The sequence below is a fragment of the Neophocaena asiaeorientalis genome, unplaced genomic scaffold (genome assembly GCF_003031525.2).
Source record: "Neophocaena asiaeorientalis asiaeorientalis breed wild unplaced genomic scaffold, Neophocaena_asiaeorientalis_V1.1 scaffold150, whole genome shotgun sequence".
NCBI lineage: Eukaryota > Metazoa > Chordata > Mammalia > Artiodactyla > Phocoenidae > Neophocaena > Neophocaena asiaeorientalis.
Genome location: NW_020176571.1, coordinates 9,210,168 through 9,226,202, shown reverse-complemented (window position 1 = coordinate 9,226,202; position 16,035 = coordinate 9,210,168).

Here is a 16,035-nt window from a genome sequence, read left to right as displayed (position 1 = left end):
CGTTCTTAAAGCTTCTGCTCAGACGTGATACCCATCATATCCACTTCTGTTGGTCAGTCAAGTCACAGGGCCAAGACAAGGTCAATGGGTTAGAGAAGTATACCTCTCCCGTATTAGGAGGCAAGAGGAAGAAATGCAAACCATCAGACCATCCAGCAGAGTGCTTTCCTTGTAAAGGAGATAGGCCGAGATGAGCTGTGACACCACCAACCATTTCATGTTGTCTTTTCTTTCATCAGTTATTTCTTTGGAATTGCAGTCTCCACATGGGTATGGAAAGAATCTCACCCTGGCCAGTATAAACAAACTATTGCTGTGAGTCTGAGGAAACATGCTTGAGATTGGGAAAGGACCAAGGAGCTCTGTAGTACCAGAGCTGGAAGAACAGCAGCTGGTCTGTAGTTGGAATGACCTGTTAGGGTGTCACTGCCCAGCCACTGTTTTTTTTTTTTTTTTTTTTGGCGGTATGCGGGCCTCTCACTGCTGTGGCCTCTCCCGTCGCGGAGCACAGGCTCTGGACGCGCGGGCTCAGCGGCCGTGGCTCACGGGCCCAGCTGCTCCGCGGCATGTGGGATCTTCCTGGACCGGGGCACGAACCCGCGTCCCCTGCATCAGCAGGCGAACTCTTAACCACTGTGCCACCAGGGAAGGCCCACTGTTCTTTCTTGTCCTTGCATCACAATCAAAGTTCTAGGAGTGACCACTGGATTGGCTGAGCTTAGGTCAAGGGCCCATCCCCTGGCTGTACTGGGTGGTTAGAGAAAGGGTAAATCACCTTCAGCTTCCAAATGGAAAATAGTAACAGAACTTTACCCTCCCACCAACACTACATATAGTCAGACAGAAAAAAATTCACACTAGGAAATTATGGTTGGGGTGGTATATTAGGGAAAGGGAAACTGATGCTTGGAGGAAAAAACGAAAAAGAAAACATCTTTGTTTTTTATCTAATTTGACCCACCTGGAGTTTATTATAGTACATGGTGGGAGTTAAGCTATTCTTGCCCAGAATGATCCCTTTTATAAAATAGTAATATGCTTTTCTATAGATGTGTTATTACTGTCTTTGTCTTTTATTGATTTGTTACTGTTGTTTCCATCTACTTCTAGAAACTCTATTCTATTTTACTGAGCAGTTTACCTGTTTTTAATTCAATATAATATAATTTTGAAAATCACGGCTTGATAATATGATTTTTATTTTTAAAGAGAGAATCTATCATAATTGCCTCTTCCTGGAAAATCTTGCTTATTCTGCACAAATCTGACACTGGGAGCTCTTCAATTTCCCCAGCCTCCCTAACGTGATAAACTGAAGCCAGTTTAAGTTTGTTCCACTTTCTCTTCCACAGGTGTGCACACCTGCACAGAATACCTGGGATTATGTGGGTGAAACATACATTACATCATTAATACAGATGCGTTGGCCCCACGGGCCCTATTATAGTAACATCTTTACCACATGCCTTTTCCTCTGGTGCCAGAAAGACTGCAGCTGAGTTCACATCCCTTCGATAGCCGTAAAGATTCTCTTATCTCCCAGGACACCAGGAAACAATTACCTTTGTCTCTTCCTCTCCCAGGCTTACTCATTTTCTCCCAAGTTAGACATATGCAACAATCATTGCAACCTGGATTATAACACCTGCTTGTTCTGTATGTAGAGAAGCATAATAAATCTTAAGTGCTCCCTCAAATCTCAGATATTTGAATAGTTCCATTTTTAGCATGCCTCTTGTAGACAAGAGAATGTTAGATACTGGTTTTCTTTTTTAACTTTGTTTAAAGCCTATTTTTAATAAGAAGAATTCAGTCATTCCACATTAAATATTATAGTGAAGCAAGGGTGTATATTCCAACACCCTGAAAGTTGATTGTTCATGTTCTAGTTTTTGCTTTTTTAAAAATAAATGGTTACTATAGTGGGTTTTTGACTCTATTTGCTTTTGAGTTAGATGAGAAAATAACTTTTTGTAATCTACTTTTCTCCTAAAAATTTAGCACTTTAAAACTTATTTCTGCCTTTACTTTCTATGCTAAAAAAAAAAAGTTTAAACCACCTTTGAAAATGAGGGAAAGCAGATTCCTATAAGGTAGACCTCTATGTATACAGTGAAAACACGGGGCTTGAATCCTGAGTCTGTGGTTCCTGTGTGACTTTAGGCAAATCACTTAACCTCCCTGAGCCTCAATTGCCTTTACAGAGTTTTCATGATTAAATTAGAAATTGAATGTGGAATCCTTTTGAGATCTAGAAATTTGGGTGCAAATATAAGTTATTGGTACGTTTTCCCAAACCAGTGACTATTTGTGATTTCTGATGACCTTGTAGCCTTTTATTTATTTACTTTTAATTTTATTTATTTATTTATTTATTTTGGCTGCGTTGGGTCTTCGTTGCTCTGCGTGGGCTTCTCATTGCGGTGGCTTCTCTTGTTGCAGAACATGGGCTCTAGGAGCACGGTCTTCAGTAGTTGTGAAGCCCTGCTTTCTGACCTTTGCAACAGAGAACTATAACCAACACCAGAGCGGTTAAGATCGACTCTTTTACTTTAACAATAAAAAATAATAGGGTTTCCCTGGTGGTGCAGTGGTTGAGAATCCGCCTGCTGATACAGGGGACACGGGTTCGTGCCCCGGTCTGGGAAGATCCCACATGCCGCGGAGCGGCTGGGCCCGTGAGCCATGGCCGCTGAGCCTGAGCGTCCGGAGCCTGTGCTCCGCAACGGGAGAGGCCACAATGGTGAGAGGCCCGCATACTGCAAAAAATAATAATAGTAATAATAACAGATTTTGGGGGGTGTTTATGCAGTGCCCTTAAGTGAATTAACTGTTTAACAACCATTTAGGGGTCTCTCGTACCTTTGTCTTCATATTAGGCATAACAGTGCTTTTTTTTCATGGAAAATGTAGTTTATTTTCCTAACCACAATATAAATAGTTCTTGTAACAAATTCATATAGTATGAAAATGTCGAAAAGTTAGAAGTCTTTCCCCCTCCATCTGTTTTCACCCTCTGGAAGTAATATGAAGGTTTGTAGTTTGCTATGTGTCCCTCACAATGTCTACAATTATACAAATATGTGGCTGCGATTTTCCTTTACAAAATAGCACAGTGTTTATGGATTGCTGGGCAAATTGTTTCCACTGAGAAAATATGACCTAAATATTGTGCCTAGTCATTCTCTATCTCCACAGATTATTTTTTGCCCTTTCCCTCTGCCTGCTCTGTGCCCCGGCAGCCTGTCTCCTGTGTACTGCCTCACTCAGCTTCCACTGCCAGACGCTTCTGATTGGGTCCAGCCCATGGGACATACCAGCAAAAGATCAGAGCCTAAGAGGAAAGAAGTCAGAGTATTCCTTCCCTGCTTTCCCTTGCTTCAGCTCTGTCTTTTGCAATACAGTCGGCCCTCCATACCCTCAGGTTCCACATATATTCCTGTGAATACAGAGGACCAACTGAAAGGGACTAGAGCATCCACAGATTTTGGTATCCATAGGGGTCCTGAAACCAATTTCCCACGGATACTGAGGGATGACTGTAGCTGAATCCCGCGTTGGCTATAGTTCCACTGGGTGGCCCTGCCCCTATGTTCCAAATTTCACTGTACTTCTATTATTTTTTAATTTTTTTTAAATTGAAGTAGAGTTGATTTACAACGTTGTGGCAATCTCTGCTGTACAGCAAAGTGACTCAGTTATACACATAGAGACATTCTTTTTTTTTTAATTTATTTATTTTTGGCTGCATTGGGTCTTCAGTGCTGTGCGCGGGCTTTTCTCTAGTTGCGGCGAGCAGGAGCTCCTCTTCGTTGCAGTGTGCGGGCTTCTCACTGCGGTGGCTTCCCTTGTTGCGGAGCAGGGGCTCTAGGCATGCGGGCTCAGTAGTTGTGGCACGAGGGCTCGGTAGTTGTGGCTCATGGGCTCTAGAGCACAGGCTCAGTAGTTGTGGCACACGGGCTGAGTTGCTCCTCCACGGCATGTGGGATCTTCCTGGACCAGGGCTCGAACCCATGTCCCCTGCATTGGCAGGCAGATTCTTAACTACTGCACCACCAGGGAAGCCCTAGACATTCTTTTTTTTATATTCTTTTCCATGATGGTTTATCACAGGATACTGAATATAGTTCCCTGTGCTATACAGTAGGACCTTGTTGGTTATCCATCCTATATAAAATAGTTTACATCTGCTAATCCCAAACTCCCAGTCCTTCCCTCCCTCTCCCCCCTCCCCCTTGGCAACCACAAGTCTGTTCTCTATGTCTGTGAATCTGTTTCTTGTATTTATGTCCTCTCTTATGTACCTTAAGGCCTCTCTTAAGTCCTAGAATGGTAATAGCTTTCCACTATTGCTAGTCTGTAGGTACGTCCTCACGCCTTCTTCGTTTGCTTAACACTGCTCAACCTTTGTAAGTAAACCGTTCCTTAAAATTTCTTCCTTTGACCCGTCTGGGCGTGAGTTCTGTTTCCTCCTGGGACCCTCTCTTATACAAACATTTTTCTAAGGTGATACACGTAGCTGTCGCTCATCCTATGGACAGGTCGTGATTTATTTAACCATTCTTTTATGGATGGACGTTTATCATATTTTCAATTGCATTGTTTATTACGAACAATGGTTCAGCCACCATCCTTGTGTGTGGGTATGTGTATGTGTGTGCAAACTCTTGGTGACTATTTTTGTAGGAGAGATTCCTAAAACTGGAATTGCTGAAACAAAAACATACAATTTTAAATTTGATAAATATTTTCTCTCCCCGCTGGGCAGAGAGTCAACAGTTTCCTCTCCCTGAAACATACTTACATTTAATGAGCAACAAACAAGCTATGGCTATGATGAATGAAAAAGTAAGGCTCTGGTAAAACATGCATGTTTAGACCATTAATCCAAAAGAAATCATGGATATTTTAAAACCTAAAAATAAAGTAAGTCTTTGTAAAGGAGTTTCTGAATCCTACAGCTATTCAGACAATGTAATCCTTCAATCAGCTTTATTTCAAGGAAAGAGAACAATTTCTGACTGTTTGAACTAATCTGACCAGAAAAAGTTCCTGTAGTCCCTAAGTGTATTAGATTAAGCCCATGATTAACAATAAAATCCAAAGAACATTCTGATGGTAAGTTTCAGAGTACATTCACATAATATGCAGCTTCCATTTGGGGCCCAGATACCAAGACGTTTGCTGCTACATTCTAGGTTTAAGTTTACAAGATTTAATATCTCAAAAGCAGAGATAGATTCAAGAATCTAAGACAGGGGCTTCCCTGGTGGTACAGTGGTTAAGAATCAGCCTGTCAATGCAGGGGAAATGGGTTCCATCCCTGGTCCGGGAAGATCCCACATGCCGTGGAGCAACTAAGCCCGCGAGCCACAACTACTGAGCCCGCGTGCCACAACTACTGAAGCCCGTGTGCCTAGAGCTCGTGCTCCACAACAGCAGAGGCCGCCGCAATGAGAAGTCCGTACATGGAAACGAAGAGCAGCCTCCGCTCGCTGCAACTAGAGAAACCCACGTGCAGCAACGAAGACCCAATGCAACCAAAAATAAATAGAAAATAAAAAGAAGCCAAAAAAAAAAAAAAAAGAAGCCAAGACAGAGACATTCATTGAGCATTGTATGTAATAAATTAAAAATAATCTAAATTTCCACCAGTCTGGAAATGGTTAAATTTCAGTACATCCATACTATGGAATTTTATGCTGCAGTTTTAAAATGCACTCCCTTGATTATGAGCAAATTTGAGCATCTTTCATATACTTAGGGTGGGTTTTTTTTTCATTGAAAGTGAATATTTTAAAGTTTATTGACTATAAAATGCAATTTTGAAGATGATTGTAGGCAATTTTGTGGGGGAAAGAAAAACAAGAAAACAAACAAATCAGTAAAAGCATACTAGAAAAATTACATCAGTTAGAAAAATACCAGTGACCCAATATTAGAAGATATGGCTAAGAAACTGATTAAAGCATGTGAATGCATATCGAGACTACTGAATTATTCTGCTTATTGTATTTTTAAATATTCAGATAATTAATATGAAGATTTTTAAATATTTGTATACATACATTATTTTTTAGAAAGAAATAAATTTTTTTTAAAAAGCTATTTGTCAGTAAGTAAATATTCCAAAAATTATACAACTTTAATTACTTTAGTGACCTCTTTCACTCTCAAGAGTCCTAGTTTGGATGATGAATTATATGGTCACACACAATATTGGTGTGAATTCCAGTAAGTGATTCCATAATCAAAGGAAAGTCCTTTGATCCTCATTTCACAGATTGGTGAAAAATTGTACAATTCTATTTCTAAACAAGCATACAACGTTTAATATATCTATGCATCCTTCTTTTTGCTTGTAATTATCTGTTTCATTGATTAACAGGCTCAGCTGGGATTAGTTTTATTTACGTAGAACAAAACCAGTTAGAAGAAACTAGATAGAAGTTTATTTCAATCACAATATAAAATGTAATACGTGGTAAAGCTAGGATTTGATTCAAAATCTGTGCTCTTATTCACTGCATGGTGTATAGCAGTTACAATGTGTTCAACTGTAAGTAACTGTAAGGCATGTTATCACACATGCAAAATGAGTCTTCTATGGGAACATATACAGTTGTGTTTGAGCTTCTTTTCAAAATAGTTTCAATTCTCTTGGATAAGTTAGATACATGCTCTACTTCCATACTGTTAACTTAAATAAGTATTATTGAATACGTAATATATGAAAAGTAATCCATGAATTGTAGTAGGATATAGAATGAATAAAGTATGATTTCTGTCTTTAAGTATCTTAGATTATAATAAGCTTAAAGATAATTATCATCATTTAAGCCTGTGACATAATTTTATTTTGTAAGTAGAATAAGTTTCAAGAAGCACCTAGATCTATCAGCCAGTAATTCTCCTATGGAGAAAAACAGCAATTGCATCAAAATTTAAAACTTTCCAGTAATGTATGTCCTTTTTTACATTTAAAATAAAAACCCAGTCCAAGTTTATTTAATAAAGATGCTGTCCTAATTGGCAATCTGTGTGGAAGAAAACAAAGTTAGATCCCTTCCTCACAACGTGTATCAAATTCCAGATGGACCAAAATTTTAAAAAGAAATATTAAAGAAAACAGGAAACATGGCAGAAAACAAGATAGAAAACTTAAGAGCCTAAAGGAAAAGACAAATGTAATTCATCATAGAAAAATAAATATAAGTTAATATGACAAAAGACACCAGAAATGAAGTCAAAACACAAATGATAGTGTGAAAGAGCAATAATGGAAATCACAGATCAAGGGTTATATCCCTTAGGGTAGTCTTTGTTTTGTCTTTCCCCCCCACCCCATATCCTTCTATATGGATTATCTGTTCATTATCTCCTTTGCCTATATTTCTATTGGGTTGCCTTTTTTTCTTATCTATATATAGAAGGTTTATTATGACATGGATACTAATTCTTGTTATATATGTAGCAAATATTTACTCCCATTAAGTTGCTTGTCTTTTTCTTTTAATTAATTTATTTTTAATTAATTTATTTTTGGCTGTGTTGGTCTTTGTTGCTGTGCAGTCTTTCTCTAGTTGTGGTAAGCTGGGGCTACTCTTCGTTGCGGTGCGCAGGCTTCTCATTGCGGTGGCTTCTCTTGTTGCAGAGCATGGTCTCTAGGCACACAGGCTTCCGTAGTTGTGGCTCGCGGGCTCTAGAGTGCAGGCTCAGTAGTTGTGGCTCATGGACTTAGTTGCTCTGTGGCATGTGGGATCCTTCCAGACCAGGAATCGAACTCGTGTCCCCTTCGTTGGCAGGTGGATTCTTAACCACTGCGCCACCAGGGAAGTCCCTAAGTTGCTTGTCTTTTAATTTTACTCATGATGTTTTGTAGCCCTGACAACATGTAATCAAATTATCAACGTATCAGTATGGCTTTTGCCTTTCTGTATCTTCTAATAATAATAGACTCTTCTAGGTTCTTAATACGACCTTAATTAATATTTGTGAATAGTAAGAAGTAGAAATTTAATATCTCCTTCCCAAAGGAAGGTTAATTATCCTGACATCTTTCCCAGAAGCCGCAGTGAGTGAATTTCTTCTTGTCTTTTATGGACTCTGGTCATGCTGATCTCTAAACTAGTCACTGTGGGCTGGGTGACTGGATATGCTGATTGGCTTAAGTTAATCCAGGCAGCAACGGAGCTGAAGATGAGGTCAGTCCATCTCAACACACTTCAATAAGGCTCAGTGAGTGAGGAATGATAGTCAAAATAAATTTTGGGAAACTGTTCCTAGTAGAAATGTTACCATGCATGTTAGCCTCAGATTCTAACCCCCGCTTCCCTGAGGGAATGTAAGCTGTGGGGAAGTGTTATCTTTGTCTCACAGGAAACCATCAGAAGAGAAAAACAGGAGGCCACCAGAACCGGTTAGAACACGCTAAACCCAAGATGGTGGAAGACCTGATCTCCAATAGGCCTTGAGCCCCATTAGCATACATTAGCATGCTGAATGACATACCCACCTGCCGCCATGACAGGAAGTAGTGGACCATAGAAAGTAGAAAAAGAGGTGGCACCTCAGTTCCAGGAAGAACCCCACCTATTCCCAAAAAACCAATGCTTATGCTTCCCCCTCATTAACCCTACCTTTAAAAATCTTGCTTTGATCACCCCTGATGAGAAGTTGATTTGCAAACTAAGTTCCCAGTCCTTCATTCTATGGTCATTGTTTTTGTTTTTGTGTGTTGTTGTTGTTTTTTTTGCAGTACTCGGGCCTCTCACTGTTGTGGCCTCTCCTGTTGCGGAGCACAGGCTTTAGACGTGCAGGCTCCGCGGCCATGGCTCACAGACCCAGCCGCTCCGCGGCATGTGGGATCTTCCCAGACTGGGGCACGAGCCCATGTCCCCTGCATCGGCAGGCGGACTCTCAACCACTGCGCCACCAGGGAAGCCCCATTCTATGGTCATTGAATAAAGCTTGTGCTGTCTCAGTCTCCCAGAGAGTGTCCTTCAATATAGATCTTCACCACCGGGTCAGCTTCATCTGAGAGCAGATATTTTCATGCCTTTCCATTCAGAGTCTCCCCTTTGCTCTCAGAGTTCGTTCTTCTGCCTTGTGTTTCGATTCTCCAGAGAAACAGAACCAGTAGGATATATAGAGAGGGAAAGAGTTAAGGAATTGGCTCACAGGATTCCAGGTGCTGGCAAGTCTGAAATTTGTAGAAGAGGCTGGCAGGCTAGAAATTCAGAGAAGAATTGATGTTGCAATTTTGAGTGTGAAATGTGCCAGCAGGAAACTCAGACAGGGGTAGACACTGCAATCTTGAGGCAGATTTGCCTCTTCTTTGGAAAACTTCATTCTTTGCTTTTTAGGCCTTCAACTGATTGGATGAGGCCACCCACATTATGGAGAGTAATCTGCTCTACTCAGTCTATCGATTTAAATGTAAATCACATCTAAAACATACCTTCATAGCAACATCTAGACTGGTATTTGACCAAACAACTGGGCACCAGAGACTAGTCAGGTTGACCCATAAAACTAACCATCACATGCCTCATTCTCTAATTTGTGGTCCCTTGTTGCCAGCAGGTCCAAGGGACCTCTTCTTCCTCCTGCTTCTCCAGAAATCATGTACAGACCACTCCAGAATCCTTCCCACCAAAGGACTTTTCCCTGGCCTACCATATCTTTTAGCAGCAATGAGACATACCCATCCACCAAATGTTTGCCTCCTTTTACTACCCCATGTACTGTATCACTGCACTATCTCTTTATCCTGACAGAGTGGGTGCTCTTCCGGGCTGATGCAGCTTTCAATCAAACCTCCTTCTGAACCAGAGACTTTTTTAAAAAATCTCTTTTCAAAATTAATTTTGAACTGTGGCTCATTTTTAATTTAGGAAATTGCTGTTACTTAAGTGATTATATTTTTACCCAAATGGAAAAGCTATAGAATTGTGATTCTTGCAGTAGTGTTTTTGTAAACAAAGTTGATTTAAATTAAAAAAAAAAAAAAAAAAAAGGTTGTTGGTTTACTGCTGCTTTCCCAGCTCCCAGCACTGTGCCTTGCAGGTAATAGGAGCTCAGTAAGCATCTGTTGAATGAATCTGTTAACATAGTGAATTAGTCACATTTTCATTTAGACTCTTCTTGCATTCTAAGATAAATTCTAATCAGTCACGATGCATTATTCATTCAGAATACATCTAAATTAAATCTAGTTCTTGACTGATTGATTCTTCTGTGTTCCATATGTGATTGGGCCTGTTTCTTTTCTTATGCTGTCTTTGTCCTTGCTGGTATCAGAGTTAAGTCGGGCTTATAAAATGAATCACATAGCTTTCCATTTCATTCTGTGCTCTGGAAAGACTTGGAGAGGATGGGGATTATCTGTTCCTTGACTACTTGGGAAAACTCGTTGTAAAACCTTTGTTCCATATGCCTTTTTGGTGGGTATTTCTTAGACAACCATTCCATTTCTTCTGTGGTTATTGGCCTGGTCAGGTTTCCACTTCTTGCGGATTCAGTTTTTAAAATTTAGGTAGTCTTCAATAATTGTTCGCTTTTTAAAATATATTGTTATACGTTATAGATAACATTCTTTAAAATCTCCTCTATATCAGTATTATGTCTCTTTTTTAATCCCAGCATTAATTTTATTTTTTCCTTTCTGTTGATTAAACTTCACAAAATTTATCTAATTGCTTTTTCTTCTCAAAAAACCGGTTCTTCATTTTTATTCATTTAGGGTTGCCAGATTTAGCTAATAAAAATATAGAATATAAGTATGTGCCCTCATTAGTTTCCCATTTTATCTTTTTTTTCTTTTCCTTTATTTGTTTTTTTTTGTTTGTTTGTTTTGTTTTTCCTAGCTTCTTGGGTTAAAAGCCTAGGCATTTATTTTCAGTCTTTCTCATTTTCTAAAAACCTGTTTAAACCTACAGAGATTTTCTTCTTTCATCCCATTCCACGGGTTTTTGTTCAATTCTAAATAATTTGTAACTTCTATCATTACTTTCTCTTTAATCCAAGATTTATTTAGATGTCTCTTTTGATTTTTAATTGTTAAGTGTGTATATAGCTTTGGGGATGGTTCTTTTTATCCTCAGTTTCTGATTTTATTACATTGTAATCATTGCATGTGGCCTGAAGTCTGTCAAGATTTTCTTTCTGGTCAAGTACCTGCTTCCCAAATTTTTTGGTATTGTGACACATGTGGAAAACCATATTTGTGCATCTAATTGGGGTAAACCAAAAGGAATTGAGAGTCCCAGATAAGAATGCTAGTGAGGGACTTCCCTGACAGTCCAGTGGTTAAGAATCCACACTTCCACTGCAGGGGGCAGGGGTTCAATCCCTGGTCAGCGAACTAAGATCTCGCATGTCCCATGGTGTGGCCAAAAAAAAATGCCAGTGGGAGTCAGGTCACAGTCCCCAAAAGCCTCTGGCCCATTCTGGATCCCATTCAGTCACCCATGGTATACAACTTGAAAAACGTGCTCAGTTTTTGTGAATGTTTTATGTGTATTTGAAAAGAACGCTGTTTCTCTTCTTGCTGATACGTACATATATATGTATATGTTTGCATATATGTTTAAGATTTCAATGGTCTGATCAAATCCTCTATAGTTACTTCTTTTGATCTGTTTTCTTGGTGATCACATCCTCCTCTTTTACCGCTAGTGGTAAACACGATCCTGCATTTGGTGCTTATCACTCCATGCATTTTATTATGCTTTAAGTACTACGTATTTAATGTGAATCAGTATATAGTATTCAATTGCCTGTTTTAAATTTTATATAAACAGTACCTTACTGAATATCTTTTTTAGCAATTTGCTTTTTTCATTCAATATATTTGCAAAAGCCATCCCTATAATGAATGTGTAGCTCAAGTTTAATCATAATCTAATCAGGTTCTTTTGTAGTAATCTTTATTAATGAATCCAATTTAACTATTCATTTTCCTATTGATGTATATTTCTAATATATGTTTCTTTTTTTTTTTTTTACTTTTACTATGCTGCTCTGAACATTCTTGTCCAAGTCTTACTGACTTACTATGGCAAGAGTTTCTCTAGAGTGCATGCCTCAGAGTGGAATCCTAGGCCCTAGATTACGTGCATTAATAACTCTTCTAGACATTACCAAATTGTTCTCCAAAGTGGACATACCAATTTATATTCCTTCCAGGGGTGCATAATAGGTCCTATGGCTCCATACTCTCACCAGCAATCGGCATCTTCACATTTATATTTATTTTTGCCAAACTGGCTAAAAATTGAACTTGGTTTTTAATTTCATTTTTATAATTCCTAGTAAGGTTCATCATCCTATGATTTGTGATTTGGTTTTTCTTTTCTGTGAATTTTTAAATTTTTGTCTCTTTTTTCCCAGTGGGTTACTTGTATTTTATTGATTTGTAGGAGTTCTTTATGTAATCTGGATACTAATCCTTGTGTAACATTATATATGTTACAAATATCTTCTTTCAGATTGTAAGTTTTTGTAACAATCAATTTTTATGATGTCTTTTAATAAACAACTTTTTTTAAAATTTTAATGTAGTTGAAATTATCAACCTCTTCCTTTGTGATTTTGGCTTTCTTTCACCTTGAAAGGCAAGACCATAAAAATATTCTCTAGTTTTTTCTTCTAAAAGTTGCTTTACACTTTGGGTTCTTAACTGAAATTCATGTTGGGTGTATGATCTGAGCTAGAGATATAATTTTGTATAATCAGTTATCCCAGCATCTCGGATATAATAGTTCATCTTTTCCCTATAGATCCAGAGTGTCAGTTTTATATAAGTCATGTTTTCATAGATAGATGGGTCTGCTCTGTTCCTAATTGTCCAATTGTCCATTCATGCACTAATATCACGCTGTTTTAATAACCATAGCTTCATATTAAAGGTGGAAGTCTGGTAGGAAAAGTTTCTCCATCTCTTTCTTCTGTTTGATTGGGTCTAATAGAATCCTAAATTAAAAGTTACTGTCTCTTAAAACTGTGAAGATAATATTGCACTTTTATTTTTTAATTCAGTGTTTCTGATGAGAAGTCTGATGTCAATTTGATGCTCCTTCCTTTGTAGGCAGTCTATCTGTTTTGTTTTTTTTCTGGAAGATTTTAAGATTTATCTTTTTATCTTTTCTATCACAAATCTCACACTATTTGTAGGGATTTTGTAGGGACCTTTCGATCTGAGGACAGAATTCTCTTATTTAAATGTTCTGCTTCCCTTCCCTACTCCATATTCTTTCTTTCTAGAATTCTTATTAAATGAAAGTTAGAATTCTGGGTCTACCTTCCACATCTCTTGATTTTTCTTTCATACATTTTATCTTTTTCCTATTTGGTCTATGTTCTGGGAGAACTTTATAGCTCTGTCTTCCAGTTCATTAATTTGTTCCTCAGTAAATTAATTTGGCCTTTCTATTAAATTATCTCAACAATCGACTTCCACAATCCTTGTTTATTCTTATTTATATGTGTATTAAGTTTTCCCATTTGATGACACAAATCACACTATTTCAAAGCCTTAATCTTCTTGCCCTATTAACTCTATTTTGTCAGATAGAAGTTTTATCATCTGTTGGGTTTCTTATCTCTCTTTCATGGTGGCATTCTTTTGGCCATTCTTGATTTTTCACTCATCTCTTTAATGGACATTTCCCGTTAGATCTATGTTGCATCTGTTTTCTTAGCCTTTTCTAAAGAAGCACAGAATTTACCACTGGGTATACCTTGAAGGCTGATGTTCTGATATGGGTGTTCCCCACTCCTCCAGGTATTGCCAGACACTGGGGGTGGGGCACTGCCTTATCTTTCTTGCTGCCACCCTCCTACCCATTTTTCTTCACTGAAGATAGAAACCACCATCACTGTTGTTTGACTGAAGGGATAGAAAAGTAGTGGTGAGCAGCAATCAAAGTATCTAGATAGTCCTGCTGCAGTACCTGAATTGATCGATTATTGGTTATCTTTGAACTTCTTCCTGCTGCTAGCATCCATCACTTTAGGGCAAGGAACATTCGTGGTGTCCCTACTACATTTTGCAGCAATAGCCACTGTTCTAATTTTGTTTTGTTTTTTTTTTTTTTTTTGGCTGTACTGTGTCTTTGTTACTGCACGTGGGCATTCTCTAGTTGAGGTGAGTGGGGGCTACTTTTCATTGTGGTGTGCAGGCTTCTCGTTGCGGCAGCTTCTCTTGTTGCAAAACATGGGCTCTAGGGGCGCAGGCTTCAGTAGTTGTGTCGCACAGGCCCAGTAGTTGTGGTGCACGGGCTTAGCTGCTCCACAGCATGTGGGATCTTCCTGGACCAAGGCTTGAACCTGTGTCCCCTGCGTTGGCAAGCAGATTCTTAACCACTGCGCCACCAGGGAAGTCCCACTGTTCTCGTTTTAGCTCTGGTTTATCTCCAGGATTCTGTGTCATGCAGGGATATGTCACAGTGTCTGGTCCCTAGAAATTTCCTCTCTTATTTCCCATGCAGCTGTGATTTTCTTCATTTATCTTTTCCATTACTTATAGAAATTTGGAGCTGAAGAGAAGATTGTATCATTTTTTTCAGCCCATTATCTTCAAATTCACTTTTTCACCACACTTAAGGTATGTATAACGAGAGAAATAAGACAAAGAAGTGGTCTGTGGAGGCCAAAATATCCCCTTATTCTGATACAGCTACTGGGGAATGTAGCTTAGCCTGAAAGCCAGGTGAGCTTACTAACACTGAGCCACAGAATTATATAAACTTAACCAGCCTGGCCCAGCAGCACCGACTGGAGCAGGTCTCATCATATGGATGGCATTCTGTCCTGCAAGAAATAGAACTGTGCTTTCTCTGCCTGACTGGCTCCCAAAGAGGAAGGAGAATGAAGCTAACTGTGCTCTGTTTATTATTCCAGAATTCACCCATCAGATTAAGTCACCCTCTCCAAAAACACAGATGTACTAAACTTTGTCCCATGGAAGATGTATTCATGTATTATTGCCACTGTAACAAATTACCACAAACACAGTTGCTTGAAACAACACAAATTTATTCTCTTATAGCTCTGGGAGTCAGAAGTCCAAAATCCATTTCACTGAGCTAAAGTCAAGGTGTTGGTAGGGATGGTTCCTTCTGGAGACCCTAAGGGGAAAATCTGCTTTCTTGCCTTTTTTAGGTTCTATGCCCACCTGTATTTCTTGACTCGTGGCTCCTTCTTCCATCTCCAAAGCTCATCGCTCCCATCTCTGCTTCTGTCATCACATCACCCTCTTCTCCGACTCTTGCTCCTCCTGTGTTCCTCTTATAAGGACCCTTGTGATTACATTGGGACAACCAGGTTATCCAGGATCTTTTAGCAAATTAAGCTACATCTCACTAGAATGGGGGCAGTTCCTACAGGGCCTCCCAATTAGAAAATAATACCAACCAAGTCTGTTCCGTTACATTGGGACAACCAGGTTATCCAGGATCTTTTAGCAAATTAAGCTACATCTCACTAGAATGGGGGCAGTTCCTACAGGGCCTCCCAATTAGAAAATAATACCAACCAAGTCTGTTCCGTTACATTGGGACAACCAGGTTATCCAGGATCTTTTAGCAAATTAAGCTACATCTCACTAGAATGGGGGCAGTTCCTACAGGGCCTCCCGATTAGAAAATAATACCAACCAAGTCCGTTCTGTTACATTGGGACAACCTCAGGATCCTTAACTTAAGCATGTCTGCAAAGTCCTTTTTGCTGTACAAGGTAACATATTCACAGGTTCTGGGGATTAGGATGTGGACAAGTTTGGGGAAACATTATTCAGCCTAGGACAGAGGTAGTATCAATAGCTGGTTAAGAATGATTCCCCACTGATATTCCCTTGATTCTTGTTCCCTTAAACCACTGGTTTAGCCATTAAGCCTATGTCAACCAGAAGTGTGTCTCACATCTTCAGGAGAGAATCTTGGCAGCCTATCAGAACAGTCCTGCCCCATTTTCTTGAGGCTACCTTTCCCTCTTGTGTCAACCAACTTTGTACCCTCCCAGGGACACTAGTAG